The sequence below is a fragment of the Mustela lutreola genome, chromosome 8 (assembly GCF_030435805.1).
Source record: "Mustela lutreola isolate mMusLut2 chromosome 8, mMusLut2.pri, whole genome shotgun sequence".
NCBI classification, from domain to species: domain Eukaryota; kingdom Metazoa; phylum Chordata; class Mammalia; order Carnivora; family Mustelidae; genus Mustela; species Mustela lutreola.
Window position 1 is genome coordinate 140,052,467 of NC_081297.1, and position 25,060 is coordinate 140,077,526.

Below are 25,060 nucleotides of genomic sequence, written 5' to 3' on the forward strand. Positions count from 1 at the left end.
CTGTTCCCGCAGGGGGGTGTGGGATCCGAGCACGGGGAGGCAACCTAGGGATCCACCCATAGAAGGATTAAATCAGTGAGGGCACATCTAAACAATGCGACCGTGAGGAGGCATTTTATTTTATTTTTTTAAAAGAGTTTGTTTATTTATTATCGAGAGAGAGAGCGCAAGTAGGGGGAGCAGCCGGGACAAGCAGACTTCTCCTGAGCATGCAGCCTGACGCAGGGCTCGATCCTGAGGTCGTGAGCCTGAAACCACGACCCTGAGCTGAAATCAAGAGTCAGACACCCAACCAGCTAAGCCACCCAGGGGCCCCTGTAAAGAGATATTTTAAAAGAATGGAGTAGATCTGTGTGTACTGATAAGGAAAGGCCAACGGAGTCACGAGACGGGCATGTCCTCAGTGAGTCGTTGAGGGAAATGTATTATTATAAATACATTTCTGGGTGTACATACGGATGTAGTTATTCTGTCCTTATCTACACCTGGATCCAGCTCCAGTGCAGCCCTGTCGGCCATCTAGAAGGAAACCATAGGAGACACCTGTCGCTTCTGCTTGTCCAGAGACTTTCATTCTGGCCTCTTCTGGAAATAGCACCCATGGGGCGCCTGGGTGGCTCAGTGGGTTAAGCCTCTGCCTTTGGCTCAGGTCATGATCCCAGGGTTCTGGGATCGGGCCCCATATCGGGCTCTCTGCTAGGCGGGGAGCCTGCTTCCCCCTCTCTCTCTCTCTGCTTGCCTCTCTGCCTACTTGTGATCTCTCTCTGTGTCAAATACATAAATAAAATCTTAAAAAAAAATAGCACCCAGATCCTCTTCTGAGAATGGATTCTTCCCCCACATTCCATGCCGGTGGTTTGGGTCGGACTCTATTCCTCCCTCTGTCTCTAGGGCTGGAGCACAGAACTCAGGCCTGGCCAAGCACAGCACCAGCCACGGTGATGGTTCTGGACAACCAAGCTTGTCCGATCACAAGTCAGCCCTGGCGCAAGCTGCCCATCTTCCCCAGGAGCTCTGACTCAGGGCTGCAGTGCCTCAGCCACTGAGCAGACGTGATTGGAGCTGCCTCTTGGGACTGTGGGGCCCTCCTGAGACTACAGCTCGGCTTCTGACCTGGGAGCCCCCGGATCTCCAAACTGAGCGAACTCGCACCATTCCGACAGACCCCATCCCTGCCCGCCTTCACCAGGGCTGGCGCCTTGAAACCAAAACACCCTCATGGACCCAGAGGCTTGCAATATCGTAGTAGTGGTCACCTCTAAGGAGTGAGAGTCAAGAGGCTTTTCAGTTATATCTCTATATGAGTCATGAGTTTTTTTTTTTTTTTTAATATTTTATTTATTTATTTAAGAGAGAGACAGTGAGAGAGAGCATGAGCGAGAAGGTCAGAGAGCGAAGCAGACTCTCCATGGAGCTGGGAGCCTGATGTGGGACTCGATCCCGGAACTCCAGGATCATGACCTGAGCCGAAGGCAGTCGTCCAACCAACTGAGCCACCCAGGCGTCCCGAGTCATGAGTTTTGATTAGCGTGTGCTGCTTTCGTAATTCCAAACTACCTTGTGAAGACGCGGGTCTGGGGATGTCTTTTTCAGCGTCTGTCCTTTCGCTTCCCGTCTTCCTGGCTTCCTGGAAACAGGTCTCCTTGGTTGCAGGTTATGTCAAGTAAATCAAGGTGGGCTATAAATTTTTAATAACAGCCTTATTGAGGTATAGTTCACGTGCCATAAAATTCGTCCTTTCAAAGTGCACCATCCAATGGTTTTAAGGTAGCCGTGAGGCTGTGCCATCGGCACTCATCCTAACTTCAGAACAGTCTCATGGCCCCAGCAGGAAGCTCAGTGCAGACTGGTCACCTCTCTCCACCTCCGGTCCGCTCCGTGTCTCTCTGGATCTGCGTCCCACATACACCGAATTATAGGGTCTGTGATCTTTCGAGCCTAGCTTCTTCCACATGGCATCATGTTTTGTTTTGTTTTTAAGATTTTATCTATTTATTTGTCAGAGAGAGAGACAGAATAAGTAAGCAGGGGGAGCAGCAGACAGAGGGGGAGAGGGAGAAGCAGGCTCCCCACTGAGCGAGGAGCCCGTCACAGGACTCGATCCCAGGACCCTCAGATCACAACTCAAGCTGAAGACAGACACGTAATGGACAGAGCCACCCAGGTGTCCCCAGCATCAAGTTTTTAAGGTTCATCTGTGTCGTAGCAGGTGTCAGTTATGGCTTCTTTTGTTTCCGTATAGTTTTTAAAGTTGTTTTTTTTTTTTTGCTTTAGCAATATGTACCTAAGACTTAGTTTTAGCCGTTTTTCGGTGTGCAGGTCAGTGGCTTTAAGCATCTTTCCACCATCGTGCAAACATCACCATACCCAACTCCAGAATGTTTCCATCATCCTATGTTGAAACTCTGTCCCCCTTAAAAGGATAGCTCCCTGCTACTCTCCCTCAGCCCCTGGCAAGCAGAGTTCTACTTTCTAAGCTGTGCATTTGACCATTCCATGAACCCCCATATAAGTGGAAGAATACAGTAAATATTGTATATGTTCCATATAAGTAGAATAGTAAAATAATATATATATGTATATACACACGTACACACACACACACATTCACATACATACATGTCCTTTCATGTCTGGCTTAATTCACTTAACATAATGTCTTCCAGGTTCGTCCATTTCATCCACATTGGAGCTGTATCAGGATTTCTTTCTTTTTTTTTTTTTTTTTTTGTCTTTTTTTAAGAGAGTGAGCTAGAGAGCACGCTCTCATGCAAGCCAGGGGGCAGGGGCAGAGGAAAAGGAGAGAGAGAATCTCAAGCAAGCTTCCTGCCCAGCACAGAACACTATACAGGGCTAGATCTCACCACCCTGAGATCATAACCTGAGCTGAAACCAAGAGTCAGATGCTTAACGGACTGAACCACCAAGGCATCCCAGGATTTCATTGCTTTTTAAGGCAGAATACTACTCCATTGTATGGATGGATCACATTTTCCTTATTCATTCATCCGTTGATTGGCATTTGGGTTGTTTCCACTTTTTGCCTAATGGGAATAATGGTCTCATGCACATTGACATACAAGTTTTTGTGCGCACATATGTTTTTGCTTCTCTTGGGTTTACACCTAGGAGCAGAATTGCTGAGTCATTTGGGAACTGGACATTCAAGTTCTTGAACAACGGCCCCACTGCTTGCTTGGCCAGCCGTGTCATTTTACATTCCCACCGACAATGGAAAAGGGGTCCGGTTTCTCCACATCTTCACCAATGCTTGCGATTTTTGGTCTTTTTTAATGAAGCAGTATCTCACTGTGGTTTTGATTTGCATTTCCCTAATGAGTAACGATGCTGTGCATCTTTCCCTGTGCTCTTGGCTTGTTTCCATCTGCTGTTTTCTCATGATCCGCTTCTACCTGGTGGAATTTAATTCAGCAATATTACCTGTTCATGAACAAAATGCCAGTCAGTGTATCAAGTGTCAAGGGTACAAAGATAAAGAAGACAAAACCTTGCTCTGGAAGATATTTTCAGGCTAGCTGAAGACCCAAGATATAAGTACATCTAGCAAAACAAATAGTACTGTGGAGTCTAGTTTCCATGAGATGGGCAGCGTCTCTGTTTTACACTATAACTGTGGAGCATGCAAGTGTACCTGATACCTAGAAGGGGTTTGTGACACATGACACAAGGTCAAAATCTCTTTTATAGTCCTTCTATTCAGAGGTGGGGTCTATGTTCCTCCCCCTTGGGTTGGGTGGGCCTTCTGACTGCTTTGACGGATAGAATATGGCAGAAGCCACACTGCACTCATTTCTGCATCCAAGTCTTAAGAGACCATCTGTTTCCATTTTGGGTTTCTTGGAATACTCACTCCTGAAACTCAGCTTCCCTGTTGGAAGGAAACCCAAGTAGCCCTAAGTAAAGGCCCACACAAAGAGGAACTGGGAGGTGCCCCAGCCAACAGCTTACATTAACATATCAGCCATGGGAGTGAGCCGTCTTGGAAATGGATCTTCTCTCCCCAGCTGATTCACCCTGCATGCTGGGAATGGACATGGGCTGTCCCACACAGCCCTGTTTAAACTGAAGTTTCAAGAGCTAAATAAGTGGGTGTTATTATTTCAAGCCACTGGGTTTTGGGGATGGGATGTTACACAGAACTAAATATTCACAACAGCGTTCAATAAATAATTGTTGGCTGTCTGATCGTTGACAATCTGTGATTGTCCAGAGGGATAACACGCATCATCTCATTTAATCTTTTCAACAATACTGCTGATGAAGCGACCTTCCCAAGATCATACAGCTGGTCAGTGGTAGTACTGGGAGTAGACTGCTAAATATTTCAGATGTCAAAACTAGATTTCCACATTTCCACTACACCATGCTACCTCTCTCTAGAGAACTGGAAGGATGTTCCTTAGCCTCCAGGGCGGAATTAGATCCTTATGGGCTAGACTGATCAAGGAAGGCTCTACGGAGATGGAGTTTGAGCTAAACCTTTTTTTTTTTTTTTTTTTAATTATTATTTTTAAAAGATTTTATTTATTTATTTGACAGAGATCACAGGTAGGCAGAGAAGCAGAGAGAGAGAGGAGGAAGCAGGCTCCCTGCTGAGCAGAACCCTGCTTGATCCCAGAACCCCGAGATCATGACCTGAGCCGAAGGCAGGGGCTTTAACCCACTGAGCCACCCAGGCACCCCTGAGCTAACTCTTAAAGAATGAAGAGGAATTACCCAGGTAAAAAAAGAGAATCAATGGCATTCCGGGGAAAGATAGTGTGAAAATGGTCCTCATGCCACTGAGCCCTCCGTGGCTCATGTCCCAGTGATTATTTTGGGCTATCTAACTTTTAAGTTCGGAAGTGTGAAACAACCATGTTTCTGGATTCTCTGGGTCAGGAGTTTGGATGGGGCACAGCTGGGACAGCTTGCCTCTGGCCCACCATGCTTAGGACCTCAGCTGGGAAGATTAAAAAACTGGGAGTGACTTGCCAGGTAAGGTCTGGATTCATCAAGATATGGCTTCATTCACATGGGCAGCAGCTGAGGCCGCCTGTCAGCTGGGATGTCAGCTGAGCTGCACGTGGCCTCTCCATGTGGGCTAATTTGGGCTTCCTCAGAGCATGGTGGCTTGGTATCTAATGTCCGTGTCCCCAGAGAGCAAGGGGGAAGTGCCAGGCATTTTCAAAATTCAGTCCCAGAAGCTAGAGAGCGATTTCTGCCATAAGACAGAAAGTTCAAGGAGAGAAGACATAGACCCTACCACTCCCTGGAAGGAACGTGAAGGGTATGTAGGGAGGCAAGATGGCAGGTACAGTTACAGCCATTATGGAAAAGCAAAAATTGACCTACAGCCATACCACCCTGAATGCGCCCGATCTCGTCTGAAAAGCATAAATTGCCTCCATGCAGTTTATCAGCATGGCACGTTAGAAGGAAATATTAGTGTGACATCCAAACCCTTACTGTAGGCTCTTGATAAGATGCCAAGCGTGGGCAGTGGTGGTGGTGCCAGGAGTGCATTTTATAACACTCAGTAATGGTTTGAAAAATTATCTTTCTTGGGGGTTGGGTCCATATGCTAGACTGTGCATAGGTTTTTATGGCTACTTTCATCCTCAATCCCTAGAAATGACAGAAAAGAAATATTTAAGAACAGTAGACTCTTAACAGGACTTGAAACATGAGAGCCAAAAACCAACTGCCCACAGAAGGACAGAGAACATAGAGAATTGGTTTGTTAGGGGAACCACAGCCCAAAACATGTGTCAAAGAGGAAGGCTGTGAGAAGTGGGAGTTCTGAGTCTTGGACAGTGGATTTGAGGAGCAGGAAGAGTCTTGAAGTCATTATCGGGGTGGTTGTTTGAGAACAGACATCTAGAACAAATAGCTGGCAGTAGTCCCTGTCCTTTGTCAAGCAGTAGGGGGCAAAGGAACTTGGCCCCAGCCCAGAACAGTGTGTCCAGAACTTGGGTGGGAAAAGCAAGAGATCGGGCAGAGTCCCAGGAAGGTGGTAAAATCTAGAACAGTCTGAGGCACCCTACTCCCAAAAGATAGCTTCTAGATCATACTCCCCCACTTTTGCTCTTTGTTGCCATTGGCCCCAGACATGCAACAAACTTCCCTGAAATCAGTAAAAGCAAAATTATTAAAGAGAAGCGTTCAAGGAAACAGAAGGAAGTTTAACAGAAGTTGTTCAATGTCTTCCAAGGAATATGAGATGACTAATGCACCCATGAAAGGAGACACAGTTGATGTCCTAACCATGTCCCCTCATCTTTCTCATTTTGGTTCACTGTGCCAGCATTTCTTTGCCTGAGGCCTTTTCCCTCCTTCAGCCTCCAGAGTTCTCTTTGCGTGGCATGCTCAAAGTGCTGAGGAATTCACACCCCCTCCACTAGGAGAAGCCCTCAACCAATGGCCAGTGGGAGTCGGTATAAATACCCCGGCTCTCTCACCCCGGAGTAGCTCTGAGAGGCAGTTCATTGGTGCATCCGTCGTTGGCTGCCTTCCCTTCCCCGTCTCACTTCCCCACTGGTCTACAGGTAGTTTCCGGTGTCATCCCCCAGATAAGCTACTTGAACTCCAATAAATTTTTTTCAGGTTTTTCTTACTGGAGAACCCAAACTAAGCCTGAGAAACAGGCAGTTATGAAAAAGGAAGTGGGGAGATGGGTTGGATAATATAAGAGCATAGAAGGATAAAGAGTCAGGAGCGTATGGGAAATGGGAAAAAAGTTGTGACGTGGATGACAGATCCAGAGACTCCAATACCTGTCTTAAAGAGCAGAAATAACTCAAAGGAAGAAATAATCCAATAAATAATAAGAGAAAAACTCCCCGGACTGGAAAAACTCCAATCTAGAATGTAATGTAACATCTTCAGATTGAATGACCCATGTATGAAGAACTCATGTTGATGAAATCTACAAACACAAGGGAAATTTTTAAAGATTTTAGAGGTAAAAAGCAGATTCCCTACAAGGAAATAAGTTTCAGAGCACCTGGGTGGCTCAGTGGGTTAAACGTCTGACTCGTGGTTTTGGCTCAGGTCATGATCTCAGTGTCGTGAGATAAAGCACCACACCCTTTCTCTCTCTCTCTCTCTCCAGAGAAGAGAAGAGAGGAGATGAGGGGAGAGGAGAGGAGGGGAGTGGGGGAAAGGGGAAGGAGAAAAGAAAAGAAGTTTTGATAGGGTCAGAAATCACATCAGTCACAAGTGCTGAAAGATCACGGGACAATTCCTTCTAAGTTCCGTGGTAAAGTCTCTGGAACTTGGAATCCTATGCCTAGCTAAAAATCATTTATCTGACAGGGGAAAATAAAGACACTTATAAACACGCCAGAGCCCAGACCCAGAGTCACTTTCAATCAACGTGAAAATGAATCCAAGAGGAGGGTTTGCAGTGCAGAAAGCAGGGAGCCGAGTCCTGACCATTCCCGGGGGCTCTGCTCAACGCACACCGCCGTGTGCCGTGCCGTGCCCAGAGCCTGCAGGAGCCTTGCCCACTTCTGACTTCTCCCTTCTGTCAGGGCCGCTGCTTTGACACTGAAGCGTGCGCTGCCTGGACAGCTGACAGGTGGGGCCACAGCAAACCATGTCGCTCTTGCGAGGCAACCTCACAGCTGTTCACGGGTTTGCTTTGCCTTCCTGCGTAAATCACAAACTCCCAGGAACAAGGACCAGATCTTGTACATCATCAATCAGTATTCACCGGTCTTTTAACAGAGACTGAGCTCTCAGTTCACAGAGCAGGATGTCCGCATTCCTAGCCTCTCCTTCCCCATCTGAGCTGCTCCAAACACCTGCTCGAAACTCAGTCTGCTGGATTTTCTCCCCTCACTCCGCCTTTCCAGCTCCCTATCTTCCTTCCCCTACCCCTCGGCCTTGTCCCCAGGCCTCTGCATCTCCTGGAGGTTTGGTCCTCACTTTCCTGATCAATAAAATCAAAGCCAAGAGCCGAGGAGGTGGAGGGTTGGTCCAGACCCCACAACATGCCAGGCAGAGTTCTAAGCCCTTCGTGTGGGTCGATGAATTCCCTTCCCACAGCCTGTCCTGTGGGAGAAGAGCTATTATCCGTCCCACTTTTTCAGAGGGGAAACTGAGGCACAGAGAGGGGAAGTAGCTTGCTCGAGGGCGCACAGCAGCTGATAGCGGGACCTGGGTTTCTGCCTTGACAGTCTTACTCTCAACAGTGATGAATTTCTGAGGCCTGGCTAGGTCTGACCCCTTGCCAACCCGTAAATGCCCAGAGATCTGAAAATGAGTGAGGTATACTCGGGACAGGGGAGCACAACAGAGCAGAACTGCTGAGTTAGGATTGGAGCTAATGGGAGACAGCAAGTGAAAATGAGCTTGGAAGGCATGGCACGCACAGAGCGGTGATAGGTCACATGAGTCGCGTACATATCTGCAGAGTTTGCAAAGGATGCCTGGATGCACATTTCACATCCCACTTGATCCTGAGAGCAATGCTCGGAGAGTGGATTCAAATGAATCATCACCTTTGACCTTTTACTGATGATGCGTCTGATGGCCAGAGAGGTTAAGTGATTGGCTCAAGGTCACACAGCCAAGTAATAGCCTGAGCAGGCTCCCGAACACTAGAGACCCCTGACTGCAGGCACAAGTGGCTGGAGCATGAGGGCGGTGCTTAGGCAATATTTATTAACTGATATTTATTTACTGAGAAATATTTATTAACTAATTCTCTGCACTTCTAAAACATGTTGTTTCTATTACTATATCTACCGTTTGTCCTCTGGACAAAGACCAGTAATATTTTTGGTGAGGGTTCCACAAGAGAAGGATTTCCTCCTCCGCCCTTCGCCTCCAATCATCGCTGGCCATGCAGCCACCGGACCCCCTCCAAAGGAGAACAGTCCCCATCTGGAACAGAAACCAGGCAGGGGTGGGGAGGGGAGAGGGAAGGGAGCAGGAAACCAGGAGTGCTTTTATTTTCCATGACGCAGGAGTGACTTGCACCCATTTTCATCGGAAATTTTTAAGATGCTTTACCTCTTTTTTCCAACTACCTGGCTGTTAGGGTAGGCGGGAGGGCAGGAGGGAGGCAGGATGGTAGAGGCCAAAGCAAGGGCCGCCTCAGCTCTGGACACTGCAGGACGCTTGAGTTTTCACAGAGATGTTGCTGGAAAAAAAAAATAGTGACCTGCTGACCACTGGAGCTAGAAAGCCAGCACCCAGAGCACATCCCGGGCTTCTGCACCCCTCTTGGCTGTGGGGCAAGGACCTCGTGTAGGATGGCCTCGGGGATATCCGCCCAAAGGTCCCTTCAGCTGCCTTTTTTCCCAAGTGTCCCCTGGTCCTCACCTGGCCTGCGGAGGCAAAGGTGAATAATGCCTAGTCCACATTCTAGAGGCTCTAGCCACGGACGAGGGGGCACACACAGATGTCTTGCCTCTAATGTGGACACACGCATGACATAGGGGCTCCCAAGGGTCTGGGTGGGAAAAGCAGCTAGGACTGTACCAAAGGACAAAGACTTGAGCTGTTGGCCAGTGCAGGAATCATGGCCCCCCTGTCTGCAAGCTCTGCGACCCTGCCTGGACTCCTTTAGGCTTCGGTTCTCCCTGTTGTCAAATGGGGACACAGAACCACTCACGTTGCAGGGCGGTTGGGAAGAGAAATAACACCACGGGGACGGGGCAGGCCTTCATCACTCAGAGCAGAAAGTGTGAGCTTGGGAGGAGAGGGTGGACTGGGGTTCTGGAAAGGGGCGCAGTGCAGAGAGGAGGGCTGAGGTCCTTAGCAGTAGGGAAGGGAGTTTAAGCCAACGGAAGTGCTCCACCCCCCAGGGACCCGCAGGAGAGGTAAGCGAGGCGCAGGGAGAAGGAAATCGGAGCCAGGGCCCACATGTGTTGGAGAATCTGTGGACCTATCTTTAGGTCCAGACTGTCTTCCCACCTCTGCTCAGATAGGTAGCTTCCTGCCGGGATGGGACATTGCTCCGCCCTGGAATTTTTCTGCCTGGGGGTGTGTTTTTAGAGTCAAGTTCAGCATTAAGAATCTGCAGTTACCAATATTCCTGAGGACCCAGACCTGGACTACACAGTCTCCAGTGAGAAGCAGGGAGGGAAGCCAGGAGGGGCGGAGACGACTGCCAGAAGCCCCTGCCCAACTCTGCGGCCATCCCTGGCATCCTCTTGTGTAGCCACGGCCTCTCCTCTCAGCGTTAGAGAGGTAAGTGGAGCTCACATGAGAAGAGTCAGCCCAGAAGTGCCCGGAATCCTGGAACGCCAGGATTGAGAGAGCACCTTGCTCGGCCCACACACTGTCCAAGAAAGAAAGAGCGAAAGGACTATACGAGGTCACACCCTCCGCCACCCTGGAGAGAGTCCCCACCCAGAGGCCATCTCATCATTGTGCTCTGCTGTGGACAGCCACTTGCCACCATCCCTCAGCACTGGGCTGTGACTGACCGCTCACCTTTCGGGAGTTTGCTAGACTAACAACAGTGTTAACCCATTCGATAGGGAATATCATCTTCCCCTGTTCCTGATGAAGGAATGGAACTCAGAGGGGCTGGGTGACCTCTCCAAGGTCACAGCTGTAGTTTATGGGGACCCAGGTCATTATGCCTCAGGGACCGTGTCCGTCCCGCTGGCTCAGGAGGTCTCCAGAGGAGTGCCACCGTGCTCCGACCTTAGAATGTTGCTGCCCGTTGAAAGCAGCTCAAATCCCAGCAGGCCTCCGAGAATGTCACTTCTCTGTGACAGGTGCAGGCGTCTGTACCTTTCCTTGGATTTCTGCTACCTCTTTTATGTCCCAGTAGTGCCCAAGTGGATCGATTTAGGTTAAAAGGGTGGATTTATGTAACATCTTGTGATGCCGGGAACAAACTCAGGTTCATGGTTGCAGATCTGGGTTTGAGTCCTCTCTTTGCCTCCTGGTACTGAGTGACCTTGCTTAGGTCAGTTACAAAATGTGGGGGGTTTTGCTTGACTAAGTAATCAAAAGTCCAAATTACAAAAGCCAAAAGCATACAGACTGAAAAACAAATCTCTCTCCCAGTCTGTTCCCTAGCCCCTCTGTTTCCTTTCCCAGAGGCAATCATTTATCATTTCCCCGCATCTTCTAGAGACGCTCAATGAATGTGCAGGCATGTTGCGCTTGATCGTCAGGATAAAGCTACTTTAAGGAGAGAGGCTGCAGTGAACACCTAGGTTTCATGCATATTGGGAAGATAAAAACTATATAAAAACTATCGTAAGGCCTTCCATCTGCATTTGTCGTCCCTCCTGGCCTTTTGCTTCCTGAGTGTAAAGGAGGAAGTGATGGAGTGAAGCATTTGGAGTCAGAGGGTCAAAATGCCTGTGATTTACCCTCAAATGGGTCAGCAAAAGCATTACTGGCAGTAATACAGTTAATCATAAGGAGCAACAAAATGTTAACCAATGACGATTCTTGGGCAAACAGTGCTCAAGGATTTATGGTACCATTCTTTTAACTTTTCTGCAAGCTTGAACAGGTTTTCCAAATGAAAATTTAGGGGAAAAACAAGAAACAACTTAGGAAACTAAGAAGTCTAAGTCCAGGCAGCAAAAAAGCAGGAGTGGAAGAAAATGCCTGAGTGGTTGGCAGCTGCTCAGGGTGGGCAGGAAGTGCCAGGAAGGCTGTGGGGTCTGGGCCAGCTAGGAAGCCAGCCAGCCCAGTGCTGAAACTCTCTTCGGTGAACCCATCTCTGTCTAGCTCCCTAGCTGCAGCCAGGGGGTAGGAAGAACAAGGTCGCGTTACGGTTTTAGTGAGCATTTCTGACTTTCTTTTTTTTTTTTTTTTTTTTTTAAGATTTTATTTATTTGTCAGAGAGAGAGAGAGAGAGAGCGCAAGCACAGGCAGAGAGAGTGGCAGGCAGAGTCAGAGGAAGAAGCAGGCTCCCTGCAGAGCAAGGAGCCCGATGTGGGACTCGATCCCAGGACGCTGGGATCATGACCTGAGCCGAAGGCAGCTGCTTAACCAACTGAGCCACCCAGGCGTCCCAGCATTTCTGACTTTCTAATGAGGTTCTTTGGCCATTGTCTCTGAATGCCTCTTCACGTCTGTGTCCATCTTTCTATTGGGTTGTTTGCTTTTTCCTTAAGGATTTGAAAAATCCCTTCTATGTTCTAGATAATAATCCTGTATAATTTATGTGTTGAAATTATCTTCACCTAGTTTGGGGGAAGGAGGTTTTGTTTTGTTTTGTTTCACTCCTGTAGTGGTACCTTTGGATAAATTTTAATGCACTGAAATTTATGAATCTTTTTTCTTGAATGGTTTGTGTCTTTTATGTTTTAAGAAATCCTTCCCCAGGGTGCCTGGTGGCTCAATTGTTTAAGCATCCAATTCTTGATTTCAGCTCAGGTCCTAATCTCAGGGTCGTGAGATAGAGCCCTGGTTCGGGCTCTGTGCCCAGTGGGGAGTTTGCTTGAGATTCTCTCTCTTCCTCTCCCTCTGTCCTTCCTCATGCTCTCTCCCTCTCAAATAAATAAATAAATAAATAGATCTTTTTAAAAAGAAGGAAAGACTCAGGGTCCTGGGATTGAGTCCCGCATGGGGTTCTCTGCTCGGCAGGGAGCCTGCTTCCTTCTCTCTCTCTCTGCCTGCCTCTCTGCCTACTTGTGATCTCTCTCTGTGTCAAATAAATAAATAAAATCTTAAAAGAAAAAAAAAGAAGGAAAGAAGGAAATCCTTCCCTGTCCCAGGGTCAGAGAAATACTATCTTATTTTTCTCCCTAAAAATCTTGAAGTTTTGCCTTTCATATTTACATCTGGAGTTGACTTTGTTATGGTGTGAGGTAGGGATCTGTTTTCACTCTTTGAAAAGACTCTATATTTGAGAGAGAAAGAGAGAGAATGAGCACACCCTTACATCAGTTGGGGGAGGGGTGGGGGGAGAATCAGACTCTGCTGAGCACTGAGTCTGACATGGAGCTTGATCTCACAACCCTGAGATACTACGTGAGCCGAAATCAAGAGTCAAATGCTCAATGGACTAAACCATGCAAGCGCCCCTTTTGTTCCCCTCCCCGCCCTACACTGTTGTTTGCAGACCTGCTGGAAAATACTCATGTTGGAGACACCAACACAGGCCAGGCTCCAGCACAGGGCTCCAGCAATGAGAGGGAGAACTCCTGAGAAGTGGTCCCAGTGCAAAGGCCAATATCACCACCTTCCCACCACACACAAAAAGAGTAAGTCTTGCTAAACCACAGATGGTCTTTAGGATCAGCTACAGGGAGGGAGGGGGGCCTTAGTGAAGAACAGAAGACCCACTCAGGAGTGAGTGTGGTTTCAGTAACTGGGGTGATCCTGCAGTGGCCCTAGAGACGCTCAAGGTAGTTGGGGAATTCAGCTGCTCTCCAGAGGAAGCCAGAAGTCAGGCTGGACAATACAGGTCTGAGCAAAGACCCAAGCCCTCTCTTGCCTGCTCCAGCTCCAGCTGAGCCCTGCCTGGACTCAGGGGGCCCTCAGCCTCATCAAAGCTCCCACCTTGCCCGGGGCCTGAGTTCATCTAGGCTGCAGTGCCGCCATAAGCACAGAGAAGCGTGTGGTGAGAAGAGGAGGCTAAAGACACACCAGTGGGCGGGGCCCCATCACTTCCTGCAGAAGGAAGCCCAGACCTCCCACTGCACATGCCTACCTTAGCCTGAGCGCTGTACCACTAGCGGGATGACCTAGGGGAACCAACGGCACCTGTGGGCTACCCTGCAATGCGGATTCTAATGGTGATCCACCCAAGCAGGTTATCGTGAGGCAAACAGCTGGTACTCCATACACGAATGAAATTTATCATTTGCATGGAGTTACAGGGCTGATAATCAAGCCCATGAAGATTTTCCCACAACCTGTATTTACGGCCTTATTTCTTGGGACTCCGTCCGTTTCTGCTAAACCCAGCCACTCCTGTGTGTTGTGACCACCTATTTTGGGGTCTACTTAAATACACAATGGCCCTTCCATTGGATGAAATATTACATAGTCATTAAAAGGAAGAGGCTATGCCTGAACCAACGAATCAAAATCATCATCCAGCTAGACTGCCAATCGGATAAGGCAAGACCAGAACCCATGTAAAGCAGAGTGCTTTGATCCCATACTTGAAATCATATTGCTCAACGCACACGGCTGCGCACACACGTATGTGCTGGTATACACGCGAGTTATCTCCCGTACGCACATTCCTCTGGGGAAGGACTCAGGGGAGCAGGTTGGCTTTTGCTTTTTTTTTTCCCTCTTTCTGTGCCATTGACATTCCCTACCAACACGGATTCGGGGCGGCTTTGCAGCCTCGGACCCCAGTGCTCTTTGTGGACAGGCTCCGCATCATCGGCCCCGCGCACGGTGGGCTCCACTGCTGTCCCCACTTTACAGGTGAACGAAGAAGGCACAGAGAGATTAAGTAACTTGATGAAAGACACACAGCAAATAAGGCGTGGAGCTGGGATTCACATTCAGACAGTGAAGTCCCAGAGTCCCCACTGGCCATGTGACCCTGTCTCTTAACATATTCTTCTTTACCTGTTAGAAATATTCACACCAGTTTTTTGTTTCAGGCCATTTTTAAGCTTTTTTTTTTTTTTTAAAGAGAGTATGTGCAGGCATGTGTGCAAGTTGGGGGACAGAGAAGAGGGAGAGAGAGAATCTCAAGCAGACTCCATATCCAGTGCAGAGCTGACACAGGGCTCAATCTCACAACTTGGAGATGGTGACCCAATCCAAAAATCAAGAGTCAGATACTTAAAGAACTGTGCCACCCAGGTGCCCTCAGGGCATTTTTAAATTCGTGTGTGTGTGTGTGTGTGTGTGTGTGTATTTTAAAAAGAAACAGCAATACCCTATGATAAATTGTTCCCTAATCTGTATATCTTTAATTCCAGTTAACATACAGCATTATATTATTTTCAGATGTACAATGTAGGGCACAATCTATAATTCTTAGCATCTGTTGGTTGTTTTCAGCCCTCCCTGACCACGGCCAGTGGGAGCCGCAGGTGAGGGAAGAACATGACTTTGGGAGTCAGGCGATGCCCAGCCCCATCTCAGCTCTGTGTGAGCTGCGGCACGATGGTGGTCGGGCCCCTTCCCCCTCCCTGGCCTCAGCCTCCATCTGTAGAGCTGGGATGACCCTGGAGCCAGTGACCTCCACGGGCCCTCCTGCTCAAGGATTCTCTGGCTCTCTCTGGTCTATTTTTGCCCAACACCTCTCCCAGGGGCCTGTGGGCCTGAGCTAGTTTCCCTGGCTGGCACTGATCCAGGCAGCTCAGGTGGAGAGCGCCAAGCTAATGAGGCCAAGGTCATGGGCCAGTTAGTGGCTCTCAGAGAAAACTGTGGCTCTGCGGCCAGATGGCAGCTCCCCCATCAGTCACTGGGCTCAGGCATAGGAGGACCCCGGGTTGGGGACAGGGATGAGAACAAAGATCCTGTAAGTCATCACTTCCAGTAGGAACCCCTCAGAGCTCAGGTCCCAGTTACCTTTTGGGACTGCAGTGCAGTGTGCAGTGTGGATGTGTGTCTCCCCATCACACTGACAAGCTGGGAGTGTAGGGGGTCTGGGGGTAGGGAGAAGACTAAATGGTTTACCAAGCGCGTCCACTCCCTGCAAACAGACCCACACCAGGTCGAGCCAAGAGGTTGAAAACCAAGATGAGCCCCCCACAGCTACCCGCTGGGGGGCTTCCCTTTTCTTTCCTGTGGGAGTCAGGTCCATGCCTCCTGATCAGAGGCGAGGTAGGGAAGAGCTTCCTCTTTTTTTTTTTTTTAAATTTAAGATTTTATTTATTTATTTGACAGAGAGAGAGATCACAAGGAGGCAGTGAGAGAGGGGGAAGCAGGCTCCCTGCTGAGCAGAGAGCCCAATGTGGGGCTCAATCCCAGGACGCCGAGACCATGACCTGAGTCAAAGGCAGTGGCTTAATCCACTGAGCCACCCAGGTGCCCCAAGATCTTCCTCTTTTACGTTATTACCTGCTGTGAGCATGAGCTGTGTCTGTTTTGCTCACGGCAGCCTCCCTGACGCCTAGATCCGTGCCTGCCATGCACGCAAGAAAAGCTCAGTATGTGCTCTTTGAGTTGATCGACTCACCTTTATCCCAGAGGGAGGCTGTGAGCTGCGTTAGGAAGGACACAGCATCATCAGTGGGTTCTACTTGGTTGTTTTCAATGAGTGTGGGCAAGTTGAAACTCGGGAAAACCATGTAAAGACTGTAGGAAGACAAATAATTCCTTTATAATGTGCCATCACTCCCTCATTTGGACATTTTGCCAATTTGAATTTTCTTATTCCAGATTTTTCATTTCAGTTCACTGAATATTTATGATTAGTGATGATATATTACTATTAATTATTTTAAAGATTTTATTTATTTATTTGACAGATCACAAGTAGGCAGAGAGGCAGGCAGAGAGAGGAAGGGAAGCAGGCTCCCCGCTGAGCAGAGAGCCCGATGTGGGGCTCGATCCCAGGACCCTGGGACCATGACCTGAGCCGAAAGCAGAGGCTTTAACCCACTGAGCCACCCAGGTGCCCCCTACTATTAATTATTTTAAAGATTTTTATTTGAGAGAGAGAGAGAGCAAACGCATGGGTCGGGGCGTCGGGGCGATGGTGGGGCCAGAGGGAGAGGGAGAAGCAGACCCCCACTGAGCAAGGAACCTGACACTGGGCTTGGTTCCAGGACCCCAAGATCATTACCTAAGCCAAAGGCAGACACTTAACTGACTGAGAGACCCCGGCGGCCTTTTATTAATCTTTAATTGCATTCTTACCATCAACCAGGCTTTGGGCTAAGCACCTAACAAGGACTGATACATTAATTTTCAGAATAACTATGTAAGATGGACACTACCATTATTCCCACTTTACAGATGAAAAACTGAGGCAGACAGAAGTTAAGTACTTGGCTAAAGCTCACATGGATAGTAAGTTCTGGAGCTAGGAGTCAAAGTCCAGAGCCCACACTCCTAATCACAACTAATGTTGCTCTCCAGGACCCCCTTTGTGTGCAAGTACCTGTCCATGAGGTGCTGGTGCTTAAGAAATGAGGATGGCCTTCTAAAGGGAGACGGAAACAAACTGGTAATCCACATCACGAGTACTGCTCAGCCATCAGAAGAGGCAGAGGACAGGTACTAGCCGCAAACCGAACGACTCCCCAGGGAGCCATGCTGAATGAAAAAGGCGATCTCCAAAAGTTTCATACTGTGTGGTTCCACTTATCCAACAGTCTTGCAAAAGACAGAATTCTAGAAATGAAGATGAGATTAGTCAGTCGAGGCTAAAGGAGGGGCGGAGGTGGGGGGGCGATGGGTGTGGCTATAAAAGAGCAACAGTAGGGACCCTCGTAGGATTGGAAGTGTCTGTGACCCAGCTAGAGCAATGTCAGTGTCCTGGCAGGGATACTGAAGAGGCAGAAAAGAAGCCTCATTTGCTCCAAGAAAATACAGTTAGCGGACTATGACCTCAAAGCAGAGACCTGGCCGGTTGTGTGTTAAATCTGTGTGTGTGTTTGCATTTATAGCACTTAGATGTTTAATTTATTCGGGGCACCTGGGTGGCGCAGTGGGCTAAGCGTCTGACTCCTGGTCGAGCTCAGGTTGTGATCTCCGGGTCGCGAGATCAAGCCCTGTGTTGGGTTCCACGTTCAGGGCGGAGCCTAAGACTTTCTCTGCCCCTCCCCCCTGCTGGTTAGCTCTCTAATAAATAAACAAATCTTTAAAAATAAATAAGCTCACTTGGGGACACCTGGATGGCTCAGTCAGTGAAGCATCAGACTCTTAATTTTGGCTCAGGTCATGATCTCAGAGTTGTGAATTAGAGTCTGCTTAAGATTCTGTGTGCCTCTCCCTCTGCCCCTCCCCTCTCTAGTCTCTCTCCCTTGCAAAAAAAAAAAAAAAAAAAAAAAAAAAGTCCCCTGAGCTAGCTCTGTAGTATTTTGTACACCTCTAAAATAGAAGGTTTAGGGCACCTGGGTGGCTCAGTGGGTTAAGCCACTGCCTTCGGCTCAGGTCATGATCTCGGGGTCCTGGGATCGAGTCCCACATCGGGCTCTCTGCTCAGCGGGGAGCCTGCTTCCTCCTCTCTCTCTCTCTCTCTGCCTACTTGTGATCTCTCTCTGTCAAATAAATAAATAAAATCTTTTAAAATAATAATAAAAAAAAAAAATAAATAAAATAAAATAGAAGGTTTAACTTTAAAAAAAAAAAGAGAGAGAGAGAATGCAATGCCCTGCTGCCTGTCTAGAGTCTCGGACCCCACCTCACGTGCCCAGGTCACTTCCGTATATCACAGTTGGGGGGGGATGGAGCTCAGCCTGAGAGGATAAGCAGGGACCCCCCCTCCCCCGCAGCCACAGTGGAGCTGAGCCTTCAAGAGTTAGCAGGCCAGAGGTGAGAGGAAGGACATCAGAGGCAGGCAGGACGGCACGAGCAAGTGGGATGCTTGGGTCTTCCCTTCCCTGAGCCAGCCCTGGGTGGAAAGATCTCAAGCCATTCTGCGGCAAAAATGCAAACGCCAGATACTTCCTAACTTGTATGGAAACGTCTTAAATGATGGACAAAACCCTTCTCTTTTTTTTTTTTTTTTTTTTTTTTTTTTTTTTTTTTTTTAAGATTATTTATTTATTTATTTGACAGAGAGAAATTCACAAGTAGATGGAGAGGCAGGCAGAGAGAGAGAGGGAGGGAAGCAGGCTCCCTGCCGAGCAGAGAGCCCGATGCGGGACTCGATCCCAGGACCCTGAGATCATGACCTGAGCCGAAGGCAGCGGCTTAACCCACTGAGCCACCCAGGCGCCCCCAAAACCCTTCTCTTAAAATGTGTCTTCAACCTTTGGTGCCTGCCGCTGGTTGTCTGATAGGGAGCCTAATCAAGGAGAAAAGAAGTGGAGATCCCCTTTTCAAACATCACCCCAGACAGCCAGTGGCTTTGTTCAGCCCTCAAGATCATCTTTCATGTCCAATTTAGTCAAAAGGCAGATGTTCATGTTTTTCCTGTTAAGAGATCATTTCTTTTAAAAATGCATGTTTTTTTTTTTCTTGATAGGACTAGTCTGCTTTGTACACCATATATATATGGATTATATATAGTCCATATATGTACGGTGGAAAAGCTGAAAATTATGGGGTCAGAGGACTTCGCATTTCATCTCAATTCTCTCACTTAGAGCTATGGTCTTGACCTTGGGTCAATAGTGTGAGTCCCTGGGACGCCTGGGTGGCTCAGTTGGTTGGACGACTGCCTTCGGCTCAGGTCATGATCCTGGAGTCCCAGGATCGAGTCCCACATTGGGCTCCCAGCTCCATGGGGAGTCTGCTTCTCTCTCTGACCTTCTTCTCGCTCATGCTCTCTCTCACTGTGTCTCTCTCAAATAAATAAGTAAAATCTTAAAAAAAAAAATAGTGTGAGTCCCTTTATCTCTACGATGAGACTGACCACACTCAATGGGCCAACACTACCAAATTCTAGGGCTCTGGTGGGGATTCATGAGACATTTGCCATAGAACGTCACATAATATGTGAGCGGTAGTACGTGCCCACTAAGTGATATCCAGTTGTTAATTATAATTCTAGTTTATGTAAGAAATTAAAGATATGCGCTTTTCACAGCACCCTACAGATAGGATCACAATTTCCAGGGGCTTTGCTGTATCAGGCAGGATAGTTGAGTCAATCCTCCAGCAACAACCCCCAAACCTCCAGAGTTTATAACACAAGTTTACCTTTATTTATGTATTTTTTTGAAGATTTTATTTATTTGACAGACAGAGATCATAAGTAGGCAGATAGGCAGGCAGAGGGGGGGGGGGAAGCAGGCTCCCTACTGAGCAGACAGCCCGATGTGGGGCTCAATCCCAGGACCCTGAGATCATGACCTGAGCCAAAGGCAGAGGCTTTAACTGGGCCACCCAGGTGCCCCTATTTATGAATTTTTTAAGTCGTCTCCACACCCAGCATGGAACTAGACATGGGGCTTGAACTCAAGACTTTGAGATCAAGTCTACGGCCATACCACCCTGAACGCGCCCGATCTCGTCTGATCTCGGAAGCTAAGCAGGGTCGGGCCTGGTTAGTACTTGGATGGGAAGACTTTGAGATCAAGACCTGAGCCGAGATCGAATCAGATGCTTAACTGACTGAGCCCCCAGGCACCCCTCAGAGTTTCCTTCATGCTCACGCCACATGTCCATCACGGGTCAGGCATAGACCTGCTCCTGTGATCTTTCCTCCTGGGCCAGAAGCAGAGAGAAGCCAGTCTCTGGAACATGGCTTGTTGTCATGGTAAAGGAAACAGTTCTTAGATCAACATTAAATGTCATGGATTAGAAATGACACACATTATTTCCATTCAGAACTCACTGGTCAGAACTGGTTACAGATTCCCACCCCACCATCTGGAGGACAGGAAGAATAAATCTACCCAGAGTCTGAAAGGGAGGAAACCAGAGAATGTGGCCAACAGCCCTACTGACTACCGCACTGCACTGGAGGATCACTGCCTTGCCCAGAGGGATGGCTAGACAGAGGGGTAGCAGGAGGCAGAGGCGGGCAGAGAGGACAAAGAGGGCACCTAGGGAGGGCAACAGGTCAGTGTGCAGGCCTGAAGCCAGAGGAGTGTTGAGCCCCTTTCCCCTCTGGATCTGATGCAGACAGGGTCTGGACCATTCTGTTCTGCAGGCAAAGCAGCCAGCCCCGCTAGCTGTGGGCGGAGAGCCCGTTGGAGGGAGTGCCGGGCTCTCCGCCTGGGTGGCGAGGCCATACATAGCCTGGTTCCCTGGCCCTCCAGTTCATGGGCAAAACAGTCACAAAGCAGGATTTCTTCGGCTCCCCCTCTCCTTCCCTGCTGGATCCCAGAGCCTATTCTCCTGAGAATTTGGGGGATCCCCCGGGCAGTCAGCATCTCTCCTGTGCTCTTTCCCTGCCCCCTCCCCGCCCCTTTACCAGACCCCAGCCCCTCCCTGCTCTGGCTCTGGCCTCTCCTGTCACTGCTGACATCAAAGGTCCCAGGCTGCGGCTCTGACAGCAGCCGTCCCTGGGGTCCCTGGGCGGACAGTGCCACCTCCTGTCCTTTGCAGGCTGCTGGTGGCATCTTGTATTCCCAGTGCCCCAGATCTCAGGCAGCAGCCCTTGCCAGAAGATTCCGCAGGAGTCCTGGCACAGGGGAGCCTGAGTGACCAGTGCTGGCCTTCTTGCAGATTCTGGGCCTCAGGCTCTCCTTTGACCCCTGCCAGCACAGGCCTTTGCAGGAATGGGGCCTCTGCCTCGAATATTCTTAATACCGCGTCCTTCCCTATCCTCCTCAACCCTGGACTCCTCAACCAAAGTCAAGGCCCCGGTCTAAGACTCCCCTTGCTGTTGAATCAGCAGCTAATGACGGCCAGCCTGGCAGAAGAGCCCTGCTGGTCCAAAGCATTTCCAAACAGCAAACAAATTCGTTCTCTTGCTCATGTGAATTCACACCTTGCCCAGGGCCAGCTGCTCACACATCCTTAGTGACCTTCAGGGGAGGGAGGCAGGGCGGGTCAGACACATCGGCCTCAGTGAGGAAACTTCTGGGAGTTTCTAGCCTGCCCCAGTGAGCTGGTGTGGCTACGTATACACCTGGACCAGAGTGGCTAGGAAAAGGGCCGTCTTTGTTCTTCATTTGCCATGGCTGACGCGTTCCTTGGACCAAAGAGAGCACATATTTCCTTGCCAGTGGAATTCTGGCTGTCACTGGAGTCCAGGGAAGGCAGAGCCAACGTTCCAGGCAGGGCAGGTTCCCCAGGGGCCCATCCTCCCTCCAGAGCTGGCCCTTACCCAGCACCGCCTCCAACGTATCAAAGGATATCTAGGAAGCTCAGTAGCAGTGCACCTGTCGGGGACAGGCGGGTGAATTACGATGCACTCTTACCAGGGATGCCAATGCCCAGAGAAACGCACAGGCCCATAACCACTGCCCTCTGAGGCCGTCTGGCCACACACCCATGGGACGCAGCTCGCGTGCACAGCACTTCCCCTTCGGGGGCATGGCGACGCAGAAAGAGCAGCCGGATTCGAATCCAGGTCCAGATCCAGACTCTGCTACCTTGCACCAGTTACCTAAACTTTCCATGCCTCAGTTTCTCCGTTTGTCAATGGGGGAGGCCATAATCCTGCTTGAAAACGGTTATTTCGGGGAAGAAGTGAGAGTAAGGCCGTCTCCTCCTACCCCTGCCCCCACGCGCTCGAGATCGCTGACCACAAAGGCATGGCTGTTAGGACGCCGCTGGACCCAGTTACCTCACATTCTTCCGCCAGTATCCAAGATAGACCCCAAAGGGAAACAGATCACGGAGAAGAAGTACCCCGGCCAGACTCCGCCGTCAGCCTCAGCCCCAGCGCTCCGCTGGCGGACTCCGAGGAAGCCCATGTCCATACCTGCTGGGGCCTCCTGTGGTCACATGGGCTGCAGGACTAACCGGCTGGAAGCCTGAGCTCTCCGCTCCGCCCACCTCCTGGCCCCACTGCGGCGGCCACACAGCCCGGGGTTGCGGGCTCCGAGCAAGGGGCTCGCGGGTACCGTACCTGACTCCTGTCCTTGTCGCTTTCATGCCCCCTCAGGTGACTCTAGTAGAACTATGTCAGCATCGGGCAGCTTTCTCCAGCACGTTACTGTTTCGAAGCAAATCAGGGGCCAGTTTCCCACAATCCAACAGACTAGGCAGAAACGCAGACAATCCGCGGGACGCACAGGACACCTTCTTCTCCCATCGCCCCCAGACCCAAACGGCTTCCAGCTGAGCTTTCCGTGACATGAACCTTTGTATGAAGCTGTGAGTGTGGAGGAGGAAGCTGTGAAGTCATTTCCCACCCTATTGCCATGATGGGTTAATCAAGAAGGCTACACCTGGATCTGATTTTCTTTCTTAAAGAGAAAGTGCGAGAGCGTGCACTGAGCCGGGCACGGGGGTGGGGGTGGGGGCAAAGGGAGAAGGAGAGAGAATTTTTTTTTTTTTTAAAGATTTTATTTATTTATTGGACAGGCAGAGATCACAAGTAGGCAGAGAGGCAGGCAGATGGAGAGAGAGGAAGCAGGCTCCCAGCTGAGCAGAGAGCCGGATGAGGGGCTCAATCCCAGGACCCTAGGATCATGACCTGAGCCGAAGGCAGAGGCTTTAACCCACTGAGCCACCCAGGGGCCCCAAGGAGAGAGAATTTTAAGCAGGTTCCCACACTCAGTGTGGAACCAAATGCAGGACTCGATCTCACGACCCTGAGATCATGACCTGAGGCGAAATCAAGAGTCAGACGCTCAAACGACTGAGCCACCAGGTGCCCTAGATCTAATTTTTCATTTTGATGAAAATAGTCTTTATTATAAGCAAGAGCTCCCCAGCACTTACCTCTTGAAAGAAGGATCAGAACCCTCAGGGCTCCAGGCTACCAAGCGTTGAACTGGCTGTGATGACAGGAGCCCAGGATGCTGGAGGTTTAATTGGGAAGGGATTTTCATCTGGATCATTATGGTTTGGGCTAGTGTTCCAGTTACAAAGTCCCACAGGTTTGGAGGGTCTTTCTCAATGTAAATTTTTCATCAGCCCTATTAGTTGTGGTTCAGGATCTTGCAATGTATATGGTGTTAGAGCAGAAACAGCTGTCTTGATGGTTGTGCTGATGCCATCTACTTACCTGCGTGCCTCCAGGTGTCAGATCATGACATTCCTTCTACCAGGACCCTTGATTCCATCACTTGGAAAGATCTAGGTCATCCTCCCAAAGCCCAACCTTCTTGGAAGAACTCTCCAGAATCTTCCATGGCAGAGTTGACTGTCACCAGCTCCTTGCTTCCATGATACCTATGAGCCCGTAAATCTAGCCTCATGCCTCTTTCCTTATCTGTCTCCTTCTGGTAGACTTTCTGGTTTTTCCTAGTGCATCTATGTCTCCAGTGTCCTAGACTTAAGTAGTCAGAAGTGAATAGTTTTTGAATAAAACTGGAAATTTAGAAAGCATGAGTTCATGGCCACAATGTTTGGTGGACATGGAAGGAGGTGGGAGCCTATTTTCAGAGAATCTGGATTTTCTGCAGCAGCTCATCTCTGCTTGACTGCTTCACCTGAAACAGAGAGAGCCAGGAGTGGCAAGTATTAGAGTAGTCTGGAAGGGATGCAGGAAGGAAAGCAACTCCTATTTCTGCCCAATGGCTGTGGAGGACAGTTGTCAGCTGTTGAAGGCTTAAGTGTGCAAAGGTCCTACATGCAGTTTTGAATTTAATTCTGACATCCACTCCACATTTCATAAATGAAGAAATCAAGGCTGAGAGAGGAGAACCAATTACCCAGGATCTCAGAGATACAGAGAGGAATAAAAATCCCAATCTGACTCCAAAGCTGGTAGTCTTTATTCTGATTTACCGCCAAGGGAAGTGGATGGGAGTGGCACTGGAATGGAAAGGTCCAGGGTCACTCTCACCGTAAGAGCCTGTTTTGCTAGGATAAACCTCTGGACCGTTAACAGCCTGTGAAGAGACTGAAGAGAGATGAGTATTATTATATCAGAAGAGCACAATGCAGTTTGCAATTTATTTAGTTCTTTATCATATACTTCTGAGTAAGGACAGAATTATCTCAGGTACAGAGGGAAACTGAGGCAAAAGCAGGGGCAGTGGCTTGCTCTACCTCACACAGCAAGTTTTTAAAGGACCAAAACCTCAAAATTAATTTCAATTAAGTAACTAACAAATGGACTGTCTTGAAGATAACAACCATACACTCTGGAAAGTGTAAAAAACAACCACTTCAGGGCTCAGTAGAATGAACAAGAGCAGGAAGAATTTGAGGGGAGTCCATATAGATTAAGTGATGGGCAAAGAGTGAGTTCTCCATTTTTGCAGCTTTCCCTTGAAAGCAGTGTAATTGTGGCACAACTCAATGTGGCTAAAATTCTGATAGAAAACCTGCCATCTTTCTGAGGGGAAAAAAAAAAAAAATGGAAACGAGAGGACAGAACCCAGGGTAGCTGTGAATGCTGAAGAGTGCCAGCAAACTGTTAAAAGACAAAGCCAAAGAAGGGGAAAATGGTAGACTTAAGTCCAATAACATG

General features: G+C 49.0%; 2 long non-coding RNA genes across 2 annotated transcripts; one reads left to right on the top strand and one right to left on the bottom strand.

Moving 5' to 3' along the window:
• Window positions 1-1,328: 1,328 nt before the first annotated feature.
• Window positions 1,329-10,869, bottom strand: LOC131839413 (uncharacterized). Its single transcript, XR_009356950.1, has 3 exons — window positions 10,450-10,869; window positions 9,022-9,151; window positions 1,329-3,441 (listed from the first exon to the last, which is right to left on the bottom strand). It is a non-coding gene; the product is annotated as an uncharacterized LOC131839413 (long non-coding RNA).
• LOC131839412 (uncharacterized) lies at window positions 9,898-18,562 on the top strand. The gene is made up of 4 exons (XR_009356949.1): window positions 9,898-10,203; window positions 13,052-13,193; window positions 16,990-17,955; window positions 18,184-18,562. It is a non-coding gene; the product is annotated as an uncharacterized LOC131839412 (long non-coding RNA).
• The last annotated feature ends 6,498 nt before the right edge of the window (window positions 18,563-25,060 follow it).